Source organism: Falco cherrug (assembly GCF_023634085.1).
Source record: "Falco cherrug isolate bFalChe1 chromosome 11 unlocalized genomic scaffold, bFalChe1.pri SUPER_11_unloc_3, whole genome shotgun sequence".
Taxonomy (NCBI): domain Eukaryota; kingdom Metazoa; phylum Chordata; class Aves; order Falconiformes; family Falconidae; genus Falco; species Falco cherrug.
This window is the reverse complement of record NW_026599272.1, coordinates 77,824-93,070: the sequence shown is the minus strand read 5'-3', so window position 1 is coordinate 93,070 and position 15,247 is coordinate 77,824. Positions and strand designations below refer to the sequence as shown.

General features: G+C 49.9%; 1 protein-coding gene across 1 annotated transcript in view; it reads left to right on the top strand.

Moving 5' to 3' along the window:
* Positions 1-853: 853 nt before the first annotated feature.
* Positions 854-15,247, top strand: part of BRD4 (bromodomain containing 4) — a 75,772-nt gene continuing 61,378 nt past the window's right edge. The window contains 1 exon segment of the mRNA XM_055699994.1: positions 854-1,001. The gene's annotated coding sequence lies outside the window, so the exon portion shown is untranslated.

The window sequence follows — 15,247 nt, the reverse complement described above, 5'->3', positions numbered from 1 at the left end:
CACACCCCCGTGCACTTCACACCCCATGCATTACTGCCTGTGCATTGCACGCCCCTGTGCATTACTGCCTGTGCATTGCACACCCCCGTGCATTACTGCCCGTGCACCACACACCCCAGTGCATTGCACACCCCGTGCATTACTGCCATACACTGCACACCCCCATGCACTGCACACTCCTGTGCATTACTGCCCGTGCACTGCACACCTCCATGCATTGCACACCCCGTGCATTACTGCCGTGCACTGCACACCTCCATGCATTACTGCTCGTGCATTTTGCACCACCATGCACTGTACATTCCTGTGCATTACTGCTCGTGCATTGCACTCTCCCTCATTGCACACTCTGTGCATTGCTGCCCGTGCATTGCACACGCCCACACACTGCACACCCCATGCACTGCACACCCTGTGCGTTGCTGCCCATGCATTACACACGCCTGCACGTTGCACACTGCACACCCCATGCACTGCACACCCCTGCCCATTGCACGCCCCATGTATTACTACCTGTGCATTGCACACCCCTATGCATTGCACCCCCGTGCATTGCAACCCCCATGCATTACTGCCCGCACATTGCTCCCACACACATTGCACACCTTGTGCGTTACTGCCCGCGCATCGCTCCCCCGCGCGCTGCACGGCCGTGCCCCGCCGCCCCCGCCCCGCGCGCTCCCCTCCCCGCCCCTCCCCTCAGCCCGTGACGTCACAGCGCGGGGCGCGAGGGCGCGGCGGCAGCGGGTGGGCGGGGCGGCTGCGCCGTGACGTCAGGCGCAGCGCGGTGAGGTCAGTGCGGCGCCGCTGCCGGACCCGCTGCCCCTCGGTGCCTGTCTCCCCCCTCCCCCCGCCGCGGCCGCCTTCCCCCCCCCCCCCCCCCCTTCCCTCTTCCTCCTCCTTCTCCTCACGCCGCCGCCCCCCGCGCCCCACTGGCCCTGGCCCCGGCGGGAGGGCGGCTCGCCCGGCCCGGCCCCCTCCCGCTGCCGCCGCCGCCTGAGGTAAGAGCCGGCCAAGGGGAGCGGCCCCGCCGCGGAGCGGGGAGGTGGGGGTGGGTGCCGGGGTGAGGGGGGGGGTGTCGGGATTCACCAACGCCTCATACGTCGCCCCGCCGGCGTAACCCGCATTGCGTAATGCGGCCGCTGCGTCAGGGAGGCCTACGTAAACTGCGGCGCGGAGCCCGCCCGCATCTGTGAGGCCTGCTGGGCTAACGGCGTAAGGCGCCGGCGCGGGGCCTCCGGGGGCGGGAGGCTGCGGGCGGGGGGCGGGGGGGCGCCGTGCGTCCCCCGGCGCTGTGCGGGGACCCCGCGGCTGGGCCGGGGCGGCGGGGAGCGGCCTGCAGCCTGCGCTCGTTGGGTTACGCCGTTCGCGTAAGAGCCAGCGCGGGACTGCGGCGTTTGCGTAACGGGGGAAGGTGGGGGAGCGGCGTAACCCGCCCCGCTGCGCCGTTTGCGTAGCTGCGGGGCCGTGCTGCACCGCTGCCGTAGGGCCGGCGCGGGGCGCATTACGCCGTTGGCGGGCCGGTGCGCAGAGTGCGTGCGGTGGGGCGGGGCGGGGCGGGCGGCGCGGGGGCACTTCCTGCCGCCGCCATTTTGTCGGCGGACGGGAGGAGGAAGCGTCGGCTCCTGCGCGGAGGCAGCGGCCAGGCCCGGCCCCGCGGCCCGCGGTGAGTGGCGCCGCCGCCTCCTTCCCCTGCCTCGCCTCTCGCACCGGGGGATCCGCACCGTGCTGGGGGGGACCGCAGTGGGCCCGGCCAGCGACGGGGCGGGCTCCCGTCGCGCCGTTAGGCCTAGGCCGCCCGCCCCCGCCCTGGCCCTGCAGCCAGGCCCGGCAGCCAGGCCCGGCGGCCGCTCGCTTGGCGCTGCGGGGCGGGGGGGGGGGACGGGGAGCAGGGGCAGCGGGGTGTGCCGGTGCCTGCCGGCCCCGTGCCCTTGCGGGGGGAGGGCGGCGGGCCCTGCCCGGGCCGCCCCGAGGTACCGAGCCGCCTCCCCACCACAGGCCCCCCTCCGCCTCATGCTCCGCCGGTGCTCGGCTGCTCCTCGGGCCCCTTTGACGCTCTCCAGAGGGCCGTTTGCTCGCCTGGCCTTCAGCTGGTGGGTTTCTTTACATTTTTCACCTCTCTTTTCCTTCGTTGTTTTTTTTTTTTTTCCCCTAGTTCTCTACTTTTGCAGGAGTTGCTTGGGAATTAGGAAGCTGGAGGGCTCGGCTCTGGGAGAGGGGAGACTCTCCTGTGTTTTGGGGCGCGGGGGTTGGGTGGGAAGGGGGAAACCTTGGCGCTGTTGGAAGCACAAGCCGGCCGGGCAGCGACTGCTCTTTCCCCAGGGATTTCGTGGGTGAGGCATCGGAGGAGCCAGGTCCTGGCACACTGGCGGGATGTCGGTTCGCGCAGATGCTCTGCTCCTTTGAAGCAGTAATTAGCCGCTGGTGTGAAAGTGAAGTACTGTCCCTGCTCAAATGCACGTTGGCTGCAAGAGATACAGCTTCACGTGGCTAATTAACGGCAGGGAGGAGAAATCTGTTACAAACCCAGGCTGCTCCCACCATTTATTAACCAGTGCATTCTTATCCCTCCTGACTCTAGCGCTTCCATGGTGTTTTCCTCAGCTGGTTTTTATTTTCAAACTTAAACCCCTACAAATAGTTTCTATGCTGAATAGCGTTCAAACTTCCCCGCTCTTTTCGGCAGAACTTTCCCCAAGAAAAACTCCTTAAAGCCCCGTTATTCTTCGGCATAACCGTGTAGCCCATCAAACAGTTCACAGCGTGGTTTTAATAATAAACACAGGCAGCGCCGTTGCTCGTAGGGGTGTGTGTTATAACAGGGGTGTGTTTATAGCCTAAGGAATTAAGCTGGTCCTGTGTTTCTGTCGCCCAGTGGATTTACGGGGCTGGGAAGGGACCCCCCGAGGTTGGGGGAGGCACCGCAGGGTTGCCGCTTTGCTGAGCTTGGGTTATCGGCTTCTGGGTTTTGTGTCTGCATTGTCCATCAAAGTTTTGGGGCCATTTCAGGGACTTCAAAAGACCCGTTGTAGTTTTACAGGGACTTGGTTTTACCTGCTTGTGGCGTGACGACTTCAGGTTAAGCTCAAGTGCTCTGTTTCAGCTCTGTTTAAGCTTGTAAAGTTCAGCTTGGTTTAGGCAAGTAAATGAACCAAACTGCTTTGGGCGACCAAAATCTCGACGATTTCAACCTTGTAAATCCTTAAAGGGCTGCTGTGACTTTACCGCAGAAGTAATTCATCTTTGGTGGGTTTATTAGGAATGTGAGTGTTTGCAGAGATGAACATAAATCGAATTTACATTGCCATGCACTTTTAGCATTCGGTTTAAAGCCGTGGGAGTTAAAGGTCGTCCTCGGCCATCTTGGTGTTAAGTGGGGGCCCCCTGCGTGTTTTAAATCAGGAGGCAAAAGAAAAGACTTTATTTCATCACAAGGGAACTTGAACCATGTTAGTGACTGTTAATAAATGTGATGCACTGGGCGGGGGGGGAACCACCGGTTGTTCCCACACAGCCTCTCATCTTTGCACTCTGGCAGAGGATGGAATTCCTCATTTAAAAGTAGTAAAACACGACTTTCCTGATTATTTTACACACCCCCCCCCCATGTTAATTACTTAAAGCTGAATAACTGTTGTTGCTGTATTAGCTGATGATACTGAGTGTGACTTCGGTGGAGGTGACCAGCTATTAGCTAAATTGCCACAGGGCAGCTAAGCCCTCGTTAGCTTAAAATCCCGTTTCTGTTTTAAGAGGAAACGGGGATTGTTCTTTCCTGGGAGACAGGCGCAGGTAGGAATTGATCTTGCCCAGGCAAACAGTCGCTCCTGTGCTTCTGATTACTTTTCAGGAAGTTATTTTTTGTCTTCCGCAGTTAGATTGAGGGGAGCTGCGATGAAATGCCCCTCGTTAGGATTTCTTGGTGTTTTGGAATAATTTCTCCCAAGTAAACTTCTTAGTCTGGTAATTATCTACTGGCAAACAGCGTTTGGACTGAGTTCAGGAATGCAAACCATTTATTTGCAGGAAGATATTTCACCTTAACCCTGCGTGAAATAGAGTGCTCCGTCAAGAAGGAACCCGGACGCAGCTCTGCCAGCGAAAATGGGGTGAAATCTGTGGGGTTTGAGTCGGTGATAAAACTTAATGTCAGCATTCCCTGGATGTGGTGGTGAGCAGGGAGGGTAAAGGCGCGTCCCAACCCTGTTGCTTTGCTGGTGGTTGCAACGAGTGGTGTTTCATGAAATCTTACTTCCTCCTGGTTAAAGTGGCGGGGTTGTTGTGGTGCTGCCTTCCGAAATAGGGAAGGGGCACAGGAACGGGCTGGGATCTCGTTTTGGGAGACAGCAGCGGGTGGATCATCGCAACCCAGCTGTGTCTGCTTGGGAGAGTTCTACAAACCCTAAATACCAATGGGAAGTGGCAGGTGAGGGATGGTAACGTGTGTAGGGAGGGAAAAATGACCCATGGTGGCTGTTTGGGGGGTGGGGGTGGGTGTCACCTCCTGGCTCGTCACGTGCCGTCCCTGTTAAATTCTAGGATGGATTGTCTTGGCTTTGGCTGAAGCAGCGAGCGGGGAAGAAATCTGTCCCCAGTACTGCTGGAGAAAGGGTGTGAGTCCAGGTTTTAGCCTGGTTCTTGAGGTCCCTTGCTATGAAAAGAAGAAAAACAAGGTCTCCGTAAGCTTACGAGGGAATTGGTAGGGGTTTTTTGGGGGGTGTAATTGCGTAATAGGTATTTTGAAGCTCTCTAACACCTATATCTGAAAGCTTTTGGAGAAATATTGGCAGTGGTACTGGCTTTTTTTGGGGTGAGGATTAGTGTGATTCAAAGAGCAGCTCTGCAGAACGGATGTGAAAGGGGAAGCTGCCCAGCAGAGCCAGGGGATCCCAGCACAGAGAGCTCACGTGCTGCTGCCGGATCCACCTCCTTCCCCGGGATACGTCCCCTGGCTACTTCGAATCTTAGATGTTTCAAAGCAGAACACCAAAATACTGTTTTTTCTTAGCTGGGATTAAGAAGACCCGGTTGTACACAAGCCACGAAGGTGTCATTACCTTGCTCTAAAACTTGGAGAATGAAGCTACAGATAAATCACAGCAATGGAAAAAGGGGCTGGAATTCTGCTGTACTGACACACAAACTAATTTATCTGTATTGGATCAGCGATGTGGAAGTGTGAAGGATTTATCGCTGTTGCTTGTGCTGCTAAAGCTCATGGGTGTTTCGGGGTTGGCTCGTAGTAAACCCCCTGGTTTTCGTTTCCAGCAAGGGCTCTGCCACCTTGTTGTTGTTATTAAATAGTTTAAAAGGGTTCGATACTTGTTCAGTATCGGTTTGGAGGAAATACAGAAAGGTTTTGGGTCAAGAGTGGAAGGTAAACTCTAGCGCAGAGGCTTTCTGCTCTGATCTCTCTGAGCCTCCAGGAACTGCGGTGATCTTTGGGGAAGGTGTCAAAAAACCCGGCGCTGGCGTTTCTCTCCACTTCGGTGACCAAATTAAGAGCGATTTTGGTGCCCCGCAAGCTTGTGGTGTCTTCATTCACAGTTCCTGCCTCCCGACGGACACCTCCAGGCAGGGAAAGCTCCGTCGTGCTTTCTGTACGGATCTGGATATGGCTTGGAGTGTCGGGGTGGGGGGAAGGATGTGCAATGCCTTCAAGCGAGACTGACGTTCCCAGTTGGAAACTGGGGAGGAGGACCCAAAACTTATCCTTTTAGGCACGTTTCATCCCTCTTTCTTGATATTTTTGAGCTGCTCCTTCAGGATCTTTGTGCTGTCTGTTGCTTTCACCTGAAACTGGAGGAAAACCGGGAGGTTTTATCCAAAATTATCAAGACCAAAGTATTTTGGGAAGTGCCAGCATATGTTTGAGGAGTGAAACTTGCCTCCTGATTCTTCTGATCCCTATTTTAATGGAAGATAACAGCTTTGTTACCGTTCCTAGTACTTCTGGGAGGAGGAACTTTGTGCCTTCATTAACTGCTTGTGTCCGTTATCACCACTCATTACTGCAAGTGGGAGGAGAGTTACTACTAATTATAACTTTTCCAAAAGGCTCGGGGTAGTCCTGCCCTGGCTCTCGCTCCAAGGGGATGGCAAAGCCTGAGGGAGGAGAGGGATGGCTTGGATCCAGAGAAACATAAAACAGCCTTGGGGGAAAAAAAATAAAAAATAAACCCAACCGAAACCAGGAACTGTTCAGTACTGAGGAGGACTTGGGCAGACATCCTGATCCAGAAAGTCCGTAAGCACTAGCCCAGAAGCAGGGAAATCATGGATCAGTTCGAAATTTGAGGCATTTAATGTTGGTTTGTTGCTTTCTGAAGAAAGTTTCATGATTGAGGAAAGAGAGGGAGCTGAGGGTGCGTGGGCTTTGTGGCCTTCGTTCCTCAAGGCTTAGCCCAAACGCTGATTTTTCTTCAATTGAGTTGTTGTTATAACACATTTCAAGGCTAATTAGCCTTTGCAAGCTTCTAATGCAGCTCAGAACCTTCCTGTAATGACAATGGCAAACCTGCAAGGTAAAAATTGTTAATTTTAAGACAGAACACCCACAAACCTGGTGTCTGGTGGGAAGCAAAGGGGTGTTGAAGCCTGCAAAGCAAACATGGTCCCTCTTGGGCAGCTGTAGAGCAAAATAAAATACAATAAAATACCTGGGACATGTCTTGTTCCCTGATAACAAATTATTTTGCTTTTTTGGGGGGGTTAATGTTGGAACTGACTGGCAGCGTGTGCTGTGACATCCTTGTGGGTGTCTGGTGGTAGATCAGCTAAAACCTGGAATTTCAGGAAATCACTGAAAAATACCTTTGGGGCGGTTTTCCTCCCCGATCTGGAGGTGGCTGGTGTGTAGCATGTCTGGGGCTTATCAAAAAATACCTATAAATCTGGCAGAATTAGTGATTAACAGGAGGGTGATTGAAGTAAGTCAGATTTTATTATTTTTTTTCTGCACTGGCTGATGTGAACTTGCCCTGTGACTTCTGGGGGAGTGTTGGAACAAAGCTGCATTTACCCGACTTAAAAATTGGTTTATTTGACTTACAAAGCGTAAAGTTGTGCTTCAGTCGCGTGGGTCCTCGTTAGCGCTGATGGATTATTAGGCTTAGCGAGCTGCGAGGGGTCAGACGGGCGCAGAGCCGTGCTAACGAAGCGGTTTGTGTTTTATTTGAATGGGCGCTGAATTAAATTAAAATTTGAGATTTATGGGTCAGTTTTTGCCTGATGTAATGAGCAGCACACTTAAAAAAAAATCCGAATAATGTTAAATGAATGCATGCGTAATTAGGTAATTATATATTTAAACAAACCTGGGTACTTCAGCAATTAAATAGTCTTTTACAGTATCATGTCAGCTTAATTTAATTATTGTCTGTCAGCACACCGACTTTAATAACAGAGATAGGAAAGAAAAACAAGCTTGAAAACTGAATTTATATCATACCTGCTAATTAAAATAATGTTTAAAACTTACTTGAGTCGTTGCGAGTTGATTTATCTGGGAGACTTGCAGCGTGCATGGAGCCATCAGCTAACAGGGTTGCAGATTATTTAAGAGAAGTTTATAATAAGTGAATTATAGGAAATGAGCTGCAATAAATGAACTATTTAATGAGCTGTAATCTGGTGGGCTGTCAGCGATGTGCAGTTGGTTGGGGTTCTCTTTGCTGTCCCCATCAGTAGCAGCTGCTTCTGGAGAGGCAGATCCTTGCGGCAAAAGTTACGGCAATGAGAGCGGAGAGGTGGGAAAATGGGATGCTGGGTGGGGGAGACTGAATAATTGAGATGCTTTTGTGGCTTATTTTGTGCACGAGGTCTGCTCTTTGGCTTAGGAATGTGCAGTTTGATTTATATTTTTAATAAACCCCTGTGTTTATTGAGGTGCTCGCCCCATAGGTGTTGGTGCTCGGGTATTTTCCCACCCGAAGATGCGAGCAGAGCCAGAGCTCCGTAGGGAAGGAGTTTGCGGGTAACCAGAGCCCCACACTGCTGCCACCAGCGAGTTTGGTCTCTTAGGGTGAAAAAGAAGTGGAAACTTCTTTTTTTCTTTTATTTTCTTTTATTCTTTCCTGTTTGCTGGAGTTGCCAGCGCAACTCGGTTTGTCTTTGGGTAGATCTCAACTTTAGGTAAGGTCACTCAAACCCTAAAAGTACTGAATTTGGGTGAAATACAGGCGATCTCACCCCAGAGCGGGGCTCTGCAGCAGATCCCCACGTTGCTCTTGGTGTCACCAAACGCTGTTGCCTGATGACTCCAGTCCTTCATCCCCGAGGCTGAGGTGGAGCCTAGGAGCTCTGGTCCCGAAGGCTGTTCCCTGGACTAAAGCCTCTCCTTTAGCTTTCCTGGTGGGAACATGCTGTTTTCCCTCCTTCTCAGACCTTTCCACAGCCGTATTTCCAGTTTTTATTTTGGTTATTTTGGGCTGGGCAGCACCGCAGCCGGATGAGTAACTGCATCTTGGTTCAGATGAGCGCGGAGAAAGTTCTTCAGCTCGTTTTGGGTTTATTGCAGTTTGCCCTCATAAAAAGGAGATGACGGGGATGCGTTCTCTGCTGCGTAGAAGCACAGGGAACCCGCTTGTGCATGGTGTCGGAGTCTTGATTGACGTTGGAGATCCTCAGTTGGTGGTTACAGGTCAACTTCTGAAAGCTTCTCCCTTTTCCTCAACTACACCCAAAGCGCTCTCTGCACCTAGTTGCATCGGCGGCTCTTCCAGAGCAGCTGTGGACTCTGTCATGCCACAAAAAAAAGTTCTAGTGGCCAAAAAAATAAGTGTGTATTTGTTATTTCTTCCTCTGGCCACAAGTTCTGTTGCTGTCAGGTCTTCCTCCCTGTTTCTGGCTGCTGCGGACACAGCAGGGAGGTGATGCTATGGCCACAGCTGCTCCTCCATGGTCTCCGGGTGGGTTGTTGGGATGCAGGGATGCGAGGCTGCCCGTCTTCCCTCCTTTGTGCTCTGCTCAAGTGGAGGTTTTTGGTCCTGCAGGAAGCGCTTGGCACTGAGCCGTTTCCCCTGGGATTGTCCTCAACACAAAATCAAGGTTTTCTGGAATATTTGTGCTCTGCCCATCGTCTTTTGGGTTGTACTTGCAATTTGGAAAACCAGAGAGAAGAATTTAGGGCTTACATTGTTTAAATTAAACTCGGAGATGATGCATTTAAGAATTTGGCCAGGCAGGGTAGGTGTGCTCAAATTTTTACTCTTCATGTTTCAAGTTGCATAGCTCCTTCCCCCCCACCCCACCCCCCCCGCCTTGTTTTTCTACAGAGAATGAAGGTACAGTGCAGCAAGTTAAAACATTAAGCAGGATGAACAAAGCCACGTTCCTGAAGCACCTTCCTTCTTGGAAAGTCATGAGACGGTTCTTAATCACCAGTTGCTCTTTTTATGCTAATTTGATGAGCTGAAGAGGTATTAAAGTGAGAGGAATAACCCTTAAAAAAAAATATCCTTGGGGCAGGAATTTTTTCTCAGCTGAGTGGCAGTGACTGAAACTGGGAATTGGGAGTGAATGGGCCAGCTCTACTCAGCTGTTTTACTCCTGAAGTGTTAAGCTCAGCTTAAATTCCGAGGTGCAAAGTCCGTTTTACTCCACGCCTGTGCCCCCCTCACTTGCATAAGACCAGGGGTGTGGGAGATCAGACCTGTGGGGTTGTCTTCAATAAGTGGTGATTGATCAATTGGAAGATGCTCAGCAAAAACAACCTGTCTTGGGCTGCTGGCTTTCTAAAAAAAACAGCATTCAACTGCTGTGAGGCTTTGTCCTTGCAGGTCCAGCTTTCCTGGGCTCAGTACACTTTTTTTTTTCCCCCTGTAAACTACCTGAAAATGCTCATTTTTCACCTTTTAGATATGAACTGGTGTTTTGGAAGAGGGTAATTTGAAAGGAGCATAATCTATAGGAGCTTTGGTTTTTTGGCTGGCAGGCTTTGATTGTCATGACAAAAAAAAAAGCCACCCCCCCCCCCCCCCCCCCCAAAAAACCCAACCCACAAAACATTAAATTACTTGTCATGGTTCCTTTTGTTAATGAGCTAGGTGCCAAGTAGCTGCTGATCGGTCTGGAAATCTCTTCTCCAGCTGCATCCCTGCTTTGGAAATACTTTGCCTGGCTGGTTTATCCAGTTGTTTGACAGCGGAGGCAGGGTGAGCTCGGGTCCTCCTGCAGAGCCGAACCTTGGAGGGTTGTGCTGAAATTTGCACCAATTCTGCTTCGAAAACATCCCAGCCCTGCAGCCCTGGCTCAGGCAGCGAGCTGCCTGAGCCACCAGCAAGGCTACACGTTAAATCAGTCTCCTTATAAAACCTCTTTTGCCTCCTCTCCCTCCTGACAAAAATCTTGAAAAGCATCAGATTTTGTACACAAAGTTGGGATTTTTGGAAGAATCAAGAGTTAAGGTTTAATTTGAAGGTTGTCTTGCAGACTGGCTGAGCGGGGTTGGAAATGCTGACTTTTAAAATGAAACTGCAAGCTCGAGTCTCTGTTCCCCAGTGGAAAAATAGTTTTGTTTCCATCTGGGTCGCCTGTGCCCGAGAGGTGGAATGACCAGTTCCTCATGTAATTTGGAGGCAACGCCGTGACGGGGATCTGTAACGGGTGCCCGAAGGTTCCTCTGAACCCCAGCACGCCGCTCATCTTAAGTCTAAAACAAAGTTTCTGTCTCTAAAGTAGGAACTTGTGCTGCTCCTGGTATCTCCTCATTAATTATGTGTGTGTGTATGGACTGTGGTGTAGCAGAGAGTGAGACTTGTACTCAGATTCTCTGAGTGGCTTTTTTTTTGGAAGCTGAAATGAATAAATCTAGTCCAGGGAGCCCAGCTGTGGTTTTGGAGGGAGCTGGTGGCTCCAGCAAGTTTTTTTCCCCCACTCCTCTGGACCTGATGACTGCCTGCTGCAGATTAGGTGCTAATTTTTCAAATCAGAAGAAAATCAATTTAAATCACTTCCACTCATCCTTTGAGTCCTGATGCTCAGGGCTCTCCCCTGCATTTCATATCCCCTCTTCCTGGAGAGGGAAAATGCAAAGAGCGCTGTTGGCGATAATTAAACTTCACACAAGGTATATTTATTCCACCAAAGTTAATGCTGGAGTTAAACGTTTCGTGCCAGAAACGGGTTCTTTGCCAGTACAAAACCCCCGGTCAGTGTAAATTATGATCTCTGGTTGTATTATCATTGCTTTATAAAAAAGATGTAAATTCCTGTCCAGCAGGTATATCCCCATCTGCAAAATTTGGCTGATAAAACATGCTCGTATGTGTCTCCTGGAATAAAAGCAGCAGGAACATCCAGGTAGCAAGGTCTCAAACCCTCTGCGCGTGGTGCCACGTCTATTTTGGTTTTATGGTACAAATAGCAAAGCTGCAGCGTTACTGTGTTGTCAAGCGCAGGCAAAGTGGCTTCTCGGAGTTCAGAGTTTAATACCAGGGGGAGAAGGACGGGATTAGAGTGCACATTGCTGGTTCAAAGGTTACCCGAGATGTTTGTGGTTTGGTTTTTTTTCAATTTGTAGTAGGTTTCCAGCGTGTCGGTGTATGTGCTGACCCCGCTTGTAAAACCTGAGTGGCGCAAGCCCACGTGTGCTCGGTGCTCAGTGTTGTGCTCCAGTTTCGGGAGCTCAGGAGGAATTTGGTGATGGGGAAAAGGGTTGAACGCTAAAAAGAGGCTTTGAGCTTCGCTGCTGGCTCCAAACTAAATGTCACCATTATTTTTGGTGCATTTGAGAATATTCCCAACGTTATGCTGCCTCCAAACCCCTGTCTGGTGCGATCCTTTCCTGCTGAGTTGGGATGTAATTAAGAGTTAATTTGGGTATGTTCTGGTTTCCCCCCTGCGGGAAAGAACAAAGGGGAAAGGTGTGGTGCTGCTCTGCAGGACAAAGTTTGATCTCTTCGGCTGTTTTTATTTTCTGCTTGTGAAGTGGTGCTTTCTGCTTTTGGATGCTGCCTCTGCCCGTGGAGTCAGTGGTGGGGGGTAGGGAAAAGGAGGATAAAGAGTGAAAAGGGGGGGGGGGAATAAGATTTCTGATGCTGTTTGTAGAATAAAGGTAGCCAAGAGCCTTTTCCTACTTCTCCTTGCCTGTGTTTAGGGCTGGATGTTGCCCCGGACAGAAGAATTCCCTTTAAAAACCTTATCAGGTTGCAAGAAAAACATTGCCCCTTATTCCTGATGTATTTACAGATGGGACTGACCTTGTGCCTGCTGATGGATGTTTGTTTGTGGAGTTGCTGAGCGCTCTGCTAGAGGGGGGAAATTCCAGCTGTTTGTAGAGCCCCAGGAGGAAAAAGGTGAATTTTTGAAGCACTTTAGTGTCCTCTGCTGCCCCTTTTAAAGGTAGAAGCGGCTGAGAGGTATGTACTGTTCCTGGGCAGGGTGTTTGGAGCGTTTTTTTTGGGGACTGTCTTCTGTTTTAGAGCTGGGCAACTGTGTAAGGGTTAGTAAATGGTTCTGAAAATAGGTCTTTGCTTGACAGGTATGCTCTGCTGGGACCCAGAGTGACTTCTAGGTCTTAGGTGTGATGTGGTTTCCTCTTCTTCCGAGTCTAGCAGCTTTGCTTTTAACTGCTTTAACCTCTCTACTGGATTTAATACTTTTTTTTTTTTACATCTCAGGACACATTTAACCAGTTAAAGGCACTGCATTTTTCACATTTTAAAAACATTAGTTCTACTTGTTCTTTTTTTTTTTAATCAGCTATTTTTGGTCCAACCTTGGTTTGTCCTTCCATACCTCAGCGTTCCAGTTCGGTGTTTCTGGGAAAGGCGGCTATTCGGGAGCCCCCTGTTCTTGTGGGCTATTGATAGCGCCTGAAAAATGCAATGCTGAGCAGTTGTGGTCTTCGTATCTACGGACGTGGGCTGAAGAGGAATGTGAATTCGGCTGGAGCCGTGGGGCAGAGCGTTTTTGCAACTGCCAGGAGGATAGTTTGAAGGGTTTGGAGCCCAAAACGTGCTTTTAAAAAAGCCTGGCCTAAAGGTGATGCTATTTTAGACTCAGCATTTGAATGCAGGATCGTAATAGTTATGGTCAACCTGACTTTTTTAGAAGGAAATTGTCTTGGAGATGTTAGTTTTAAGCCTGGTTATTGATGAAATATGCAGAGGCAACCTTCAGGAGCTTAGGTTTTAACTATTTTCTCTTAAAACTAACCTCAAGGGGTTGATGGCCCTGCTGTGGACTAACCATTTAAGAGAGACAAGGTCGGGATGTGCAGTGGCTCGAAGAGAAGGAAGATCCATCTCTTTACATCAGTGTTTTGAAAAATAAGTGTAGGACAGGGGCTGAATGATCTCCCTGGTGGTAAAAAAACAACAAAAACCCCCAGAAAAGGTCTAGAAAAAAGCTGAGGTGCAACCTTTTAATGGTAAGGGAAGATGAACAAGCAGCAGCTTTGAAGTCCCTACTCAAGTCTGGTATCTTTAATTATTTTTTAAATAGTAAATGACCCCGAGTGTGTGTGCAAGTGTGGAGGACTGATTTTGAAGGGTCTTTTGTTTTTTTTACTGGAGATGGGGTGTTGGATGTTGGATGTGCTCCCGTGTGGCTGCTTCTCCTCCTCTCTCCTTCTGTCTTTCCCCTGGGATGGAGATGGCCTTTCTCATCTGCTGGGTAGGTCTTCAGAAGCTTGTTGACTTGCTCTATACCATCAGGAAGCAGCTTTATGAGCCCAAAAATGCCTCAGTATTTCCCCCTGGAATATTCCTGGTGTGCCTTTGGGCCATTAGGAGATCTGGCTGCCTTGTGGAGGGGTTGCTGTGGTTGTACCAACACCTGGAGAACCTGAACTTGAGATCTTGGGGAGGTCTCCGATGCTCTTCAGCACAGGTAGTGTGAGCTCAGGGCTTCGGAGTTGTCTGACCTCACCTACGAGCTAATTGAGGCTGAAACAAGCAGTTTACTCCATGGCAAAGATTAGTAGGAACATCACGGAGCTGAGTAATCTTCCTGCAACTCTGAGCATACCCAAGAGGCTGTGTCCTTTACCCCGTGCTGGAGGAAGCTTATTTTATTGTTGGTGGCCGAGTGATTTACAAATGAGTTCGGGTTGCTCATTAGCCTGATGATTTGTTTTAAAAAAAATAAATAAATAAAAATCCCTGTTTAATTTGCGAGGAGCTTGGAGCTGCTGGTGGCCCTGGTTCTCCTCTTAACGGGGCACGCTGACCCTGAAGTGGCTCGCTGGGTTTGCTCTGCGGAGTTACTTGCTCCTGTTGTAACTGAAGTGGGAGTAGAAGCATGTTCTCCATGTTACATCGCCCGACTTGTCCGGGCGTTAGTCACGCTATTGGCGCTGCAGCCTCTTGCTGCATGAAATGTCTTCCCTCCTGGATGAATGGTGAGATGGGTCTTGATTTGCTCTGGCTATAAACTCGATAAACCATGTAAAAAAATTTAAGTCAAATACAGTAGCTGAGTGGTGGCTTTGTACGTTCAACTCTTAAGAATCCTCGGTACCAAATGATCGATTAATGGATGAAAAGTTGACTTTTCTGGCTGCAGCCTCATGCTAAAGATAGCTGCTGGGCATGGGTGAGTGTGCCGGAGAAAGTCCCGCTGCTCTAACTGCTCTTTTCTCAGAACAGCTGTTAGTTTTGTTGATACTTTCTAAACTTGTGATTTTTTTCAGCTCTTTCAAGGCTGCCTCTGCAATTAAGAGAAAGTAAGTGGCTGATTTCTGACATCAGTTAGACCCTGAGTCTCTTGACCAGACAGAAATTTGAATATAAAACCACCTCTCTGCTTTTTTTTTTTTACTTGATACTTTTGAGTATTTGCATCTGGTTTTCCTTTTTCACACCTTCTGTTTTTAGCTTCTTAATTATTGAAAGAAAAAAAAAGAGTTGCCGTTTATGGCTGGGTCATTACAGACTCCGAACCTCTTCCTGTGAATCCAGACCACGTATCTGAGGTGCAGTCTGGCTCTACGTGGATACCTACAGAGAAAAGAGCCCTTTGGGAAATGCAGAGGCGGTGAGTTGCTTTCAGGTGGCTTTAGAAGACCCTGTGGCTGAGTTCTGGGTCGAAGCTCTTCTCTGAGGTTGACTGCTGCTGGCATAAATGCCTTGAAAATACAAACGCCTGCTTTGTCTTGCCTATTCATCAGAAATTTTTGGAGATATATTTGTGATTTGCGCTTTGTGGTTGAAGCTCGTGTGCTTTGAAGATCTGGCAGTGATTGCTTGGGGCCCTGAATTGATCTTAGATAAACTTTTGCTATTTTTGAGCCCTTCGGTAGCAG